General features: G+C 41.9%; 1 protein-coding gene across 2 annotated transcripts in view; it reads left to right on the top strand.

Annotated features, from left to right (window-relative positions):
• Window positions 1-602: 602 nt before the first annotated feature.
• Window positions 603-11878, top strand: part of LNX1 (ligand of numb-protein X 1) — an 83757-nt gene continuing 72481 nt past the window's right edge. Inside the window, exon 1 of one of the 2 annotated variants that reach the window (XM_026847336.1) lies at window positions 603-755. The gene's annotated coding sequence lies outside the window, so the exon portion shown is untranslated. The remainder of the gene's footprint in view (window positions 756-11878) is intronic. The other variant, XM_026847337.1, reaches the window with a different exon arrangement.

The following is an 11878-nucleotide window of genomic DNA, read 5'->3' as shown; positions in this document are numbered from 1 at the left end:
AGTGTAGTAGTACAACACCTTATCTGCAGTACGTCTTATCCCTTTCTTGGTTACTTTTAAAACTGAAAATTACTGGATAAGAGGGTTTAAAGTAGTCTTTATTTTGCAATGTTCAGCAAATTGGCAGAGCTCGTATTTTCAGCCAGCTGATTCCAAATTGCCCTTACATGGCTCAAGTTTTTATGCTGTTACATGGTTTAAATGCACAGGAACAATGTGAAGATCCAACTTGAAAAGCATGGACACAGGATTAGAGCTTGTAGGCCTCATCTTCCTTTTTCAATGGGAAAGCCAACACAAATTTTTTGTCTTGAAGCAATTTTTAGGATGGTCCATTTGACTTTATTAAATTTGAACCATGCTGATTGCAAAGCTGAAAGAAGAGAAGAAATACAAGGAAGAGCCAAACTGAAAATGAACTTTGATATATGCTGGAAAGAAAAGTAAAAGCTTCAAATAACACTGTTGTCTGAGCAGCCTGCACATGCTTATCTGCCTGCGGGAGAAATGACCGGGAGGGTGTGGTTTTCTAAACGTTAAATTGCTCAGGTTTATGCAATTCAGCTTTTCTTTGTGCCTTCTGTCATGCCATAGGCTTCCCCATCTGACACATCCACCGGCCGCTCTCCGACTGCAGAAACAGGGCTGAAGGCTGAGTGTGGTTCCCCTGCCCAGCAGCGCCTGCCCGAGCCCAGTGATTTTACGCCTGTAGGACTCTGCCAGCAGTGGATAAGAGACACAGTAAAGCCAGACAGGTGAGTTAAAAGAATTGCACTGGTTTTTATGATGTTCCTGCTTTTACCCTTTGGTTGGGCGCGAGTTGTTCCAGAGGAGCAAAGGTGGAACGAAATGCTCTGGCAAACAAACCAAGCCCTGGTTTGTGTCCCGACAGAGCAGATCTGATCCTCAGCCTGCATCCCCAGGAGTGCCACACAGCAAGGCAGTGATAAACATTTACTGTGTCTGTCATTAGTGATTCAATTTTCCCATAATCTAATGCAGGGATTATTTTCATAATCTCACAGAGAAGGCCATATAGTGTACCTGTAGGTTGCTGTGTTTCTCGGTAGATAGTGTTAAAATACATACTACCTGTTAGTATGCAAAAGTGCCATGCTTAGTTCATTACCTTTTGTTAGCTAGATGTGTTTGGTTTCTGTCTTCCTTTTGCTAAAAAGGTCTATTTCTTCAGTAAAGTGTGTTAAAATTCAACTGGTTATCTGTAGAGAGGTGCCATTAGCACTGCAGCTGCTTTAGCCCATCATTTTATTAATCCTCTGAAAACCTATTTCTTCCCCTCCCCCAGGTTAAAACCCACAAAGTCTGGCTGCAGCTGTAGGAGGTAAATTTAGGGTATGTTCGCCCCTGCTGTATCTTGCAGCTTGATTTTATGCATATAACTGCAGCTGAGGTGAGAAAGAGAACTTGGTTTAGTTTTTATCTTTGCTCATGTTCTCCTCCACTTAATTAAACTTATAATTTAGTTCTTAACTCAAATCGTCTTGTAATTCAGTACAGATATATGCAATGGTTGCAAACCTGTGAAGATATATGAATACACATAACTTCTTATTGGTTTCATTTCTACCAGTGAGCCTGATCGTTCATGTGAGAACATGTATATACACAGACGTGCCAAGATAGAACCCAGGACTGATATGAGGATACGTGGATGTCCTCACACACTGAAGTGTATACTTAAAAGTTCTTAGTAGACCAAGTACATAAATCATCAGGACCCATTTAAATGTTTAAAACTAAGAATGTTTTGGGGTGTTTTTAATGACGAGGTGTGGAGTCCTCATATTGAGCTCGCAGCTACTTTGACATCTACCAGGGAAAAATATAAAAACCAGGAAAGCTGTGCTTATTAGACTTGTAATCATGCTTTCTCCAGGTGCCTGATGACTAGGAAAGAGTTCCAACAGCAGGAAAAGCAAGAGTAGCATAGGTGACTGTACTGGGCACTACACAAGGTGCTTGTTCTCCCAGTTTCCTGTAGAAATGGAGCTCCCTTTTCATCCCACTCTCCAAAGTGCTTTTCATTTCCTCATTCAGGTTCATGCAGAACAATTACAAGGCAGCTCCACCGCTTTACTGAAACAGCACTGTCTGTTGTCTGCTGTTGTTGGAAAAGCACAAATGCTGATCTGTAAATGCAAGTCAGGATTCACCGTCAGGCATTTGGAAAGCTGTTGCATTGATAAGACTTGTATCCTCAGTACTCCCATCCACTTTCGTAAGACTGAAAATTCTTCTTAAGGAAGTAATCTGTTACTACTTTGCTATTTAACATTCTTCCACCCCAAACCCCAGAGCCTATGTATCTTTTTCCCAAAATATAAATTGAATCAGTCTGGGGAAGCTTGTCTCTTCATTATCTTTTTCTTGCCACCTGAAAATATTCTTTCTCTTGCTGCTAATTTCTTTTATTTCTTCATGGCCCTGTACAAGTGTCCTCCCCTTCACTCACAAAAGTTCTGCTTTTTGGAAGGCTGTTCCAAGCCCATGTGTTTGAGCATTAACTGTATCAGGACTTCATTGTAGCACAGAGTTCGAAAGAAGAATGTTCCTGGCTCAGGGTTGTGATTGCTTATCAGAAGAGAAAATTTCATTGTCTTTTGGAAGAAGTTTGAAGGCACTGGCGTCTTCCCCCTAGCATCGCTTTTCTTTTGCAAAACATGAATAAATCTTGCATGCAGGATTATATGATAGATTAGCTTCATTTCACTGCAAACCAGGAAATCAAGGAACATCGTTTCCAGCAGGAAGGTAAATTAGCAAAGGCTTTCAAATGCAGAGATTCTCCTCCAGGCTGGCTGCTGGAGGAAGCACATGTCAGTCCTGTCTGCAGGCTGGGTGCTGCTGCCTGGCCTTCGTGGCTCCTCTCACTGCAAGGGCAGATGTAGGCGTGCAGCTGATTCTGAGGGACTGTGGCCAGAGCATTTTGGGAAGCTAATGAAGCCCCTCACTGGTTAAAATGGCCAGACACTAGTATCATGCAAGGCTGCTTGATTTGGCACTTGTTTGCAATGCATGCCCGGTTCTTCCACTGGAATTTTTGCTCCTAGAAACTGGGATGTGCAACAGTGCAGTTGATTTTTCCTGGGCTTTCACCAGAGGCTCAGGCTGAATCTGTAAAAACGATCATTACCTGAATCATGTGATTTGAGGGTACTCAACACAAACAGAAACTTTCACCTTTGGTAAATGTTCAGGGTATGGTTAGTTGGCAGCTCCTGTCATGTACAACTGCCTCCAACTGTTGCCATCCCTCTGAGTAAACATCAATTACTCCTTTACAAGGAAATCAAGGAGCTAAACACCCTGAAATGCCCCACCTGTCTAGAGGCTTCTCTCCTCCCTCCCCAGGTTTTACTCCAATACACCTGCAACATTCTTACTAAAATGGCAAGTTTCAATGAAACAATGTTTCCATGTGCCAGTAATTTCTTATTAAGGGATGACAATTACTTCTCCGATTGATGCATCATTTCAAAAAATGCCTTGTCTGAAAGCAGATACATTTTTGTCTGATTTTGGATATAATTCTAGTGCCCTTTTCCCTTGTCTTTTCCCTAGTTTTTTTTTTGATTTCCATCTACAAGGTATAGATACTGTTGAGATGCTGATGTTAAAAAATCTGGGTGATGCTGTTATTTTATTTGCTGTTCTCCTTCAAAGATGATTTTTGTTTGTAGCTCTTTGTACTATATATTTAACAGTATCAGTTCACACAAGTTTTACAAGTAGAAAGTGCTGGAAAGTATCTTGTAACATTGCTTTGGGTTTTCATAGTTTCAGTCTTGAGGAGTCATCTAATCACACTACTGTTATTTAAAAGAATGTCACAGTTTAGATCCAGTCAAAAAGGGTCTGAGGCACTGAAATAGCTATGACTTGTAGGAGGAATTTCAAAGAATTAAAAAAATCCCCTCGCCTGCCTGCATGCAGCAGATTACATATGACCGTGTGGAAGGATGCAGGAAGCAGGACAGTTTGAGCATGTAGTTCCTAATTGGTTTCTCATCACAGGATTAAGCAGCACACAGTTGGTCTCCACACCCACAGAACCGGTTCTGGAAGCAGATATTAATTCAGCTACAGACATAACTATCTTTCCTAGGCTAGTGTCACTCGCGTGTCCTGGCTGACAAAACCTTTGTAAGCCTCTTCATTTTAAGGAGAATGTTACAAGGCCATCAGCAACACATACGCATTAATTAGCAATGGGCTTTATTGGGGAGTTCCCACAAAGCCCCAATTAAACGATGAATCAAGTCCAGTGAGTAGTACCATACTCAGGGATGCTATTTCCCAGCACTGAGCAGATGAGAGCAGAAACAGACACTAGAGGATGTGTTTTGGTAGCTGAGGGCTTGGCCACTAATAAACAAAATTTATTTGCTGAGACATTTGTTGGACAGGGATCTTAGTCATTATCCTCCTACAAAAGATGCCCTGGAATGGAAAGTATTGCACAGCCTCAGCTAGAGAGCTGCTTCCACTTTGTGTTTCCCGTCCTTTCTATGTGGAAGACGGTTATAAGCTCTAGCTCAGAGGTCACTCCCGAATGAGCAATAGGGACTATCGGCAGATATAAATGGGTGCTGTCAGCACTACCCCATAAGAGAGATAACTGAGTGAAAGACTGTGTTATTTGTTCAAGACCCAAAAAGTAACCAGTGTTAGCACCAGAAAACTGATAGTCAGACCACAGTAGTTGGGCTGCTGGATTCAGCGTCTTCAGCGTGCAATATGTTTCTCTCTTTCAAACAGTGCATTTTTCTTAAATGTGAATTTCAGCACTCTACATTGCAAAATGCCTGTAAGCTCATCCAAACTTCTGCTCCTTGCCCCTTGAAATTTCTGTTTCCAGCTGCATATTGTGTATCTGCCCATTATTTAGCAGGCTGCCTCTGGGTTGTAACACTCTCCTAAGCTGTTGAAATTTACTTGTTGACTACTCCGCCTGGGCTTTTGCTCTCCTTTTTCCAGGTTCCCGAATAGGACTGGGCCCTGGCAGCTGTCACCCTGGGACTGGGTGGCAGGGAATACTTTTGCATTGCTTTATTTTAAAGAGCAGAGTATCACTGTTTCCTGTGGTTGTTCAACAGGGACTGTTTTATTCTGGTTAGAATTTGTTTATTCAGTTGGGTTTTGTGGATCCAAGTGACAGGAGGAGGAAGCAGTAAGATACAGATATAATTTAAGTTACAGACATTTAAAGACCTATAACTTAAATTATAGACTACATGTATAATATTTAATAATAATAATCTAACAATTATTTTATATATAAAATACAGTACTGGAGTTATGTGCAACATAAGTACAATTGAGAAACAGATTATTAAATCCTTGCTCCATTGAATTTGCTTCATTTTGCCATTGAGTGCAGTGGGCTAGAGGCTTCATGCAAAGCACAAGTCACACTGGGAACCAGCTGCTGCATCTTGCTGCTTCCCCGCATGGGTGCATGTTCATAAAGGAGAGGATGCAGTCATAGAAGTCAAGAGTTTGGGACAGCTTTCCATCAGATCATGTCTGAGAGAAGCAACTCTGTGGCCACATTGCTGCAGAAGGACTCTTGTGATGAAGGCTGGGCATAGGCATCACAGGATCCCAGCCCCATGGCATGGGAGCAGCCAGCTGCCCCTTCCCCTACTCACCTAACTACACTGAGGGCTGCTCCTAAAAAAGGTCCCCATAGGGTGTTGTGAGAACTCATTAAGTAGTTTGTCAAGCATTAAGAGACTTCTGGATCAGAGGAGCAGTTGTAAAGACACAGTGTAATTAAAGCATGGCTTACTTTATTATGTGTTATTAGCAGGGTTATCCATCACATGTTCTGCACTTTGTAGTTATTAAATGTTATCTCATGATCACATGTGAGACATGCTGTGTGGTCTAAAAGTGGCAGCCACCATGGCAATGAGAAGCCGTGTGAGGTGTAAGACTTCAGTGGTCTCTGGGGGAGAAGTCCTCCACGGTGCTTTTGCCCCCTACCCTTTTATTTCCTCTTCAGCATCTCTTCCCTCCCCTGTTGCTGAGGGGGCAGGGAGGTAGCATTGCCCACCTGCCCTGCTGGCCCACTTGGGGCCTTGGGAGAGGATTGCAAAGAGATATTAAGAAGCTGTATTAAGATTTTCACATTCCCGTACATTTCCCTCTGCCTATTGTGTTGTTATTTTAAAGTTAAGTAGGGCAAGCCCCCATGGAGAACACGTGGTCCACATGCTGGGTTGTTCATGCAGATGCTGTAGCTTTTGCAGCAGTTTTGTGTTGTATTGTGTTTGTCTGTGTGGAGAGAACATTTAACAGGGGATGTACAGGTGCTCTTGGGATGTGTTTGTGCTGGCTGAGCCACTCGCACGTTATGAAGCTGCGAGTGAGTTGGGCAGGTCGTTCCTCAACCTTACCAGAATAAATGTCATCCCGCAAAACCACAATGGAGTTTGCACCATAAAAGAGATAAAAACGATTTTAAAGCATTTTAGAGAGTACTGATGGTGAGGCTGATTTTTTTTTTTTTTTAATTTTTTTTTTTTTTTTTTTTTGTTTTTGGTTCCACAGGTCAGGAAGTCTGAGAGATTACTTACCTGCTGTCTGAAGACATAATCTTCATAGTGTGGTGAGCAAAACATTTTAATCAGGACAAGCAAGTCTTCTCTGAGACTAAATGGGCACTACTGGCAACCAGAGTGCCACCATCCAGCCGTGCCTTCCATCCACCCCAAGCACGATCAGCTCCTTATCCCTGCTCCCCAATACCCCCTAGCCCCTTACCCTTGCATACTGGCAGCAGCTTAGAGTCACACTAGGTCATTTTTTCCCCTGATGTACTCGGGTCATGAGGAGTTGGTTTTTTTGCTCTTTCAGCTAGGCCAGCCCAGGGAGTAGCTGAACAATCGATGCATGGTGGAGGCAGGGGTATTTTGCTCTTCTCAAAGAGGCTGAGTACATTTGGCCTTGAGAGCATAGTAAAAAGTGCATCCACTCATTAGGAAGCCAGAAAGCAAGGGGCATGCCTAGGGAGAAACTTTTTTGTTCAGGTAGGTAACTTTGTTGACAGTATCGGCTGTCTCAGTGCCTGTCCTGCTGTCCATGGCAAGGCATGGAAGCTGGAAGTGGGGAAGGGAAGAAGAGCAAACTTTTTGTATTACATATTGGGGTTCAGTGGGCAGAATTAGTGAATGTTATTTCCCTGTGGCTTTGTCTAATATGGTGTAGCTCCAATTAGGTTTTTTTGAGAGCTGCCTATGCATAGGTCCTTTTTCCTGACTGTCTTCACTGATATCTGGTATAGTTTGGGTTCACTCTGCAGCCTTACTTTTTGCAGAAACATTAATTTTTTTCTCTCTCCTACCCAGTCACCTATTCTCACAGTAACTGTGATAATTTAATGTATATGGAGGCTTCTGCCATTCTGTCAGAGTGGGCTGAAACTGAAAAACGGTTTCAAGTGTAACTGGGGAACAAAAGAGCAGGGATGAACAAAGAGACTACAGAGAGAGGACATGTGCAGAACTACTCTCTTTCTTTAGGAAACAGGGCAGAAGCAGTGTCATGGAGTTAATATCAAGAACCAAATTTGTGCTAAATGTACAGAGCATTTTTTAATTTTATTTTTTAAATTTTAAACCAAATGAATTTTATTCCAAGTTTTACACTTTACTCTGTAGCAGCAAGGTCTCTGTGTAATGTCTCATTGTTGTGATGTAGCCAGTGGGGGTCCATAAATGCCTGGGCACTACGCTGTCTGGACTGAGGAGCACCTGGCTGGGGCACTCCATAGCTCCATAGTGGTCTGCAGGCCCACATTTCCTCACTCTGAAACACAGGAGGAGGGTGGGCAGACATGTGTCCTCCAACGCAGAGACAATGCCAGATGCACTCGGAACAAGGATGGGGGATGCACTACCTCACGCAGTTTGCACGGACTGTTGTACCTATTCCTAGCTATCAGCATTTTGGAAGGCAGCTGGGGAATGTAGGCATCCAGACACACAAATACAGTTTTGTCATTTGGTCAAATGACTGAAAGCAAGCTTGTGGTATTTGTGAGGTTGCCTGTCTTGCCAAAGTCAGCCAGAGCAATCAGCCAAATCAGAGTGGTAATGCACCTTTTGTTACATAACTAGCCATGCAATTTTATAATTTAGTATGTGAAATGCTGATGGCATTTATTATGTCAATTAGGATGAGCACATGTTTAGGAAGCCCTTTAGGAGTCAATCATAATTGCTCGCATAGCCTTGCTTCAGCCACATGATTGACTTCCTTTGAGCAGGTAGACTGTGTGCCTTTGAGAAGCAGTTACCCACAGCCTGCCCATTTTGCTACAACTTGTCTTTGCACTTGGAGTCTGAGTTTGTAGTTCTGACATAAGCTGTTGGTCCAAGTCTGGATTTACTGAACTTTGAAAAAAACAATAAATGGAAATTATTACCTCAAACAACATAGTAATTGACAACTAGAGGCATGCCAGCAACAAGTCTTCTCAGAAATACTACCTTCTGCTAAGGTAAGTTCATTCATAGGGCATATTCTTTGTAGTGTGCTTAGGTCAACCTGCATACTGTCTATTTCAGGTCTTCACTCAAATCTCGTCCAGCTGTTTCTAATATTCTCAAATTACTTCTGGGCCGAATTTTTTCATTTTAACATGCTGAGTAAAGTTTTGTATCCATGAAATCGTCAGAAAGAGCAAATCAGGTTTGCGTGGGCGTGTGAGAGAAACAGACGAAAAAGCAGAATATATTTCCATACATTCCTAACAGACATTTCAGATACATATTTCCACAACAAAAAACTTTTTCCAACCTTGGTTTATTCTGTAAATTCCAGCATGAGCCACAGAGAAAACTTTTTTTTTTTTTTTCCAAACAATCTGGTTCTGGTTTTTGAAGTTATTATGCATGCAGGCACAGTATGACAGTTCTGTTAGGTTTCACAGCTTGAGCTACAACTTAAAAAGTTGGGGTTATTCACCTACTGTACTGTTGGATTTTTCTATTCATTTGGAAATGCCTTTCATCACTAAAGGCTCTGCAAAGTGCTTTGATTGTTATAAACTCTGAGAAGGACTTTTTGACTAATAGTAACTTGAAAAAACAGCTGTTTTTAAGCTGGGGCCTGGCAGAAGAAAGATTTTGGAGCTCCTGTTTGTTGTCTCAGAGACATTCTGTACTGATGTACTGAACTTTCAAATACAATTATTTTCCTCTAAGAGCCAGTTCTAACAGTCTTTCCTATAATCTTAAAAGTCAAGTTGAATTCTTATCTGCTAAATCAGTAGCTCCAGGATCTCCCGTCTCTTCTCCAGCTAATAACATTTTACCCTGAGGTATGTGTCACACCTCTGCCCATAACAAATCTCCACAGGAGATGGTCTACCAACATCTCAGGCAGAAAGAAAACTTTGTGACTTTTCTATAGGTAGAACAGATTTAAAAATAAGGGGGGAAGGAAAAAAAAAAAAAAAAAAGGAGAGAGAAAGATATATGTAGGAGGAATACTGGCCCTAAGGAGTGATGATAAGGTTTTAGGCACCTTAGTATTTTATAACCTTCCTTTGAACAAAGTTTCACATCTAGGCAAACTGACTCGCCCCTTTGGCATTTAGTGCAACTAAGCCAAGGTTGGTGGAAATTATTGTATGCTTTTTTTTAGGCAGATCTTTGGAATTTGAATCACTGTCTTGTTGAATCTAAAATACTATATAATACATATTACTGGACTATGGATCACTCTATAATGTTTCCACAACTGTTGTTGAGTATTCTGAAACAAGGAGGCTGCCCAATGGCCTCCAAAATAAGTACTACTTTGAACAATAAAGTCAGTGTAATCTATAAAAACTTTGGTTGGAGAGAAGCGGCTAATGGTACAAATCTCAATAAGGGAAAAGCTGGGAGGCCTGCTACCAGGTAAGATAGTTTGATGAAAGATAATATATTAAAACAGCATTAAAATTTCTCTAACTAATGGCAAATAGTTTTGTATAAGCATTTAACCTGATGCCTCATTATAAAACTATTAATATGAAATAGGGAGAGTGATCTTGTGAGCTGAATTCTCATAGGAGTAGTTAGGACTATGCTCTTCTGCACATACTGAGGGTTTTGCGCTCTTGCTTGAGGGTGAAGAAGAACCTCTGCTTCCTCCTGGCTGTGATCCACTCTTCTCCTGGTGTGGGTGAGCCACTAGATGGGGACAATGCCCACATCTCCTGACCTGCCCACATCTAGCTACTGTCAGCTGGGCTGAGCCTTCATTGAAGAGTTAATTCTGTGACTGTCAAAGGTGCCAAGTCTCCTAGCAATTTTATGTGGGTATTTTTTAACATTAACAAGCAAGATAGCAGTCTCTGGGCTCTCGACAAAACAAGCTGAGTATCAAGAAAGGCAGATGTTAGTTGCAGCATGCTCACAGCTAATGTGGTGAAAAGAAGGCCAGGTAAAAGCATCCCTGGAAGAATAATGAGCTTCTAACTACTTGGCAGCTGGCAATGCTGCTGTCCTGAAGTTTCCTCACATAGCTGCAGACCAGCCCCTTTGGCCATACAGTGCTGAACCACATAAAAGGATGGTTGTGACTCATTTAGAGATGCTCATTCGCAGGAGATAACAGCTGATGTAGGGTCTGGGGGAAGAATGCAACACAACTTTGTTATCACAGTCAATCTAAGAAGAGCACAATCGCTCTGTTGATAGTACCTCTACCTCCTACTGGGTTGTGCAGCAGAGGACGTGAAAAGGCATCCATCCTCTTTTAATCAGCAGATATAGGATTTGATATGCATGTGCTTAGAGTCCAAAAACAAGGCCAGAAGCATTATTAAAATGTGTTACATAAATACACAGAGAGAAAAGCAAACCAATCAAAACCCCAAACCAACTAATTTTTGGTGATCTTACTGTACTGTTTGGAATCCATTTTCTCTTCACATTCTGGCCACCCTTTCCCTTGACTGAGGATTTCATTATCCCCAAGCCATGATACTGCAGAGCTACTGGAGCTAAATTCCTCTACCTGTTTTGCAGCTCATCTCTGTCACTCCTGTTTTCCAGTGACACCTGTTCACTGGGTTGCCTTTCACTGTTTGGGATTTAAGCTGGATGCTGCCCTTTCAGACTGTGTCATTGTTCCACTGGTGTTTAGGCATCTAGTTTTTCCTTCCTGTGTTAGCAGCTTCCTCACTATCTTTCATCATTTAATTCTTTCTTTTTTAGCCTTAGTTACTCATTTTTACTTGGTTACTACCTGAATCTTCTTTCATTTTGTGCCGTGCTACTCCCAAGTGCAGCCTCCTGAACTGCTGAGTTAATAATTGATGGTGTGACTGAGTGGAGGTGGTGGGGCTTTGCTGCCCTGCTCAGTGAGCCCTCCTCTTGCTACACTGCTGCCAGTGTAACTGTGATGGTAAGTCAGGGTTTAAGCTCAAGGCTGGTTAAATGTTTCATTGGGATGGGACAACTACAGGCTTTGCTGTTCAGGGAGATGAAAGGCATTATCTCTACCTACTCTCTGTGTTTACTGCCCATGCTCTTTGTCTGGGTTTGATTTGTTATTCTCTTAAATACTTCTGGTGGCTGTTAATTTCTAAGCAGTGAAAACACATAAGATGCAAACTCCTTTAAATAGGTGCAATCTGTTGGGTAACTTTTTTTAAAAAAAACCGTGTTACCATGATACTGGCTTTCACTGTGGTCACAGCCTTGGGGTTTATTTCATGCACTGATGTGACCGTTCTTATTCCAGCTTGTGGCTGAAAGTTGGGCTATATGGATATCCAGGATGACAATGTTCTTCCTTCATCATTTGTACCATGTTCCTGAGCTTCAAGTCTCTAGCTTGGACTGGAGCTTTATTT

Source organism: Athene cunicularia, assembly GCF_003259725.1.
Source record: "Athene cunicularia isolate RWA chromosome 4 unlocalized genomic scaffold, athCun1 chr4_part1, whole genome shotgun sequence".
Taxonomy (NCBI): domain Eukaryota; kingdom Metazoa; phylum Chordata; class Aves; order Strigiformes; family Strigidae; genus Athene; species Athene cunicularia.
This window is presented reverse-complemented; position numbering and strand designations above follow the sequence as displayed.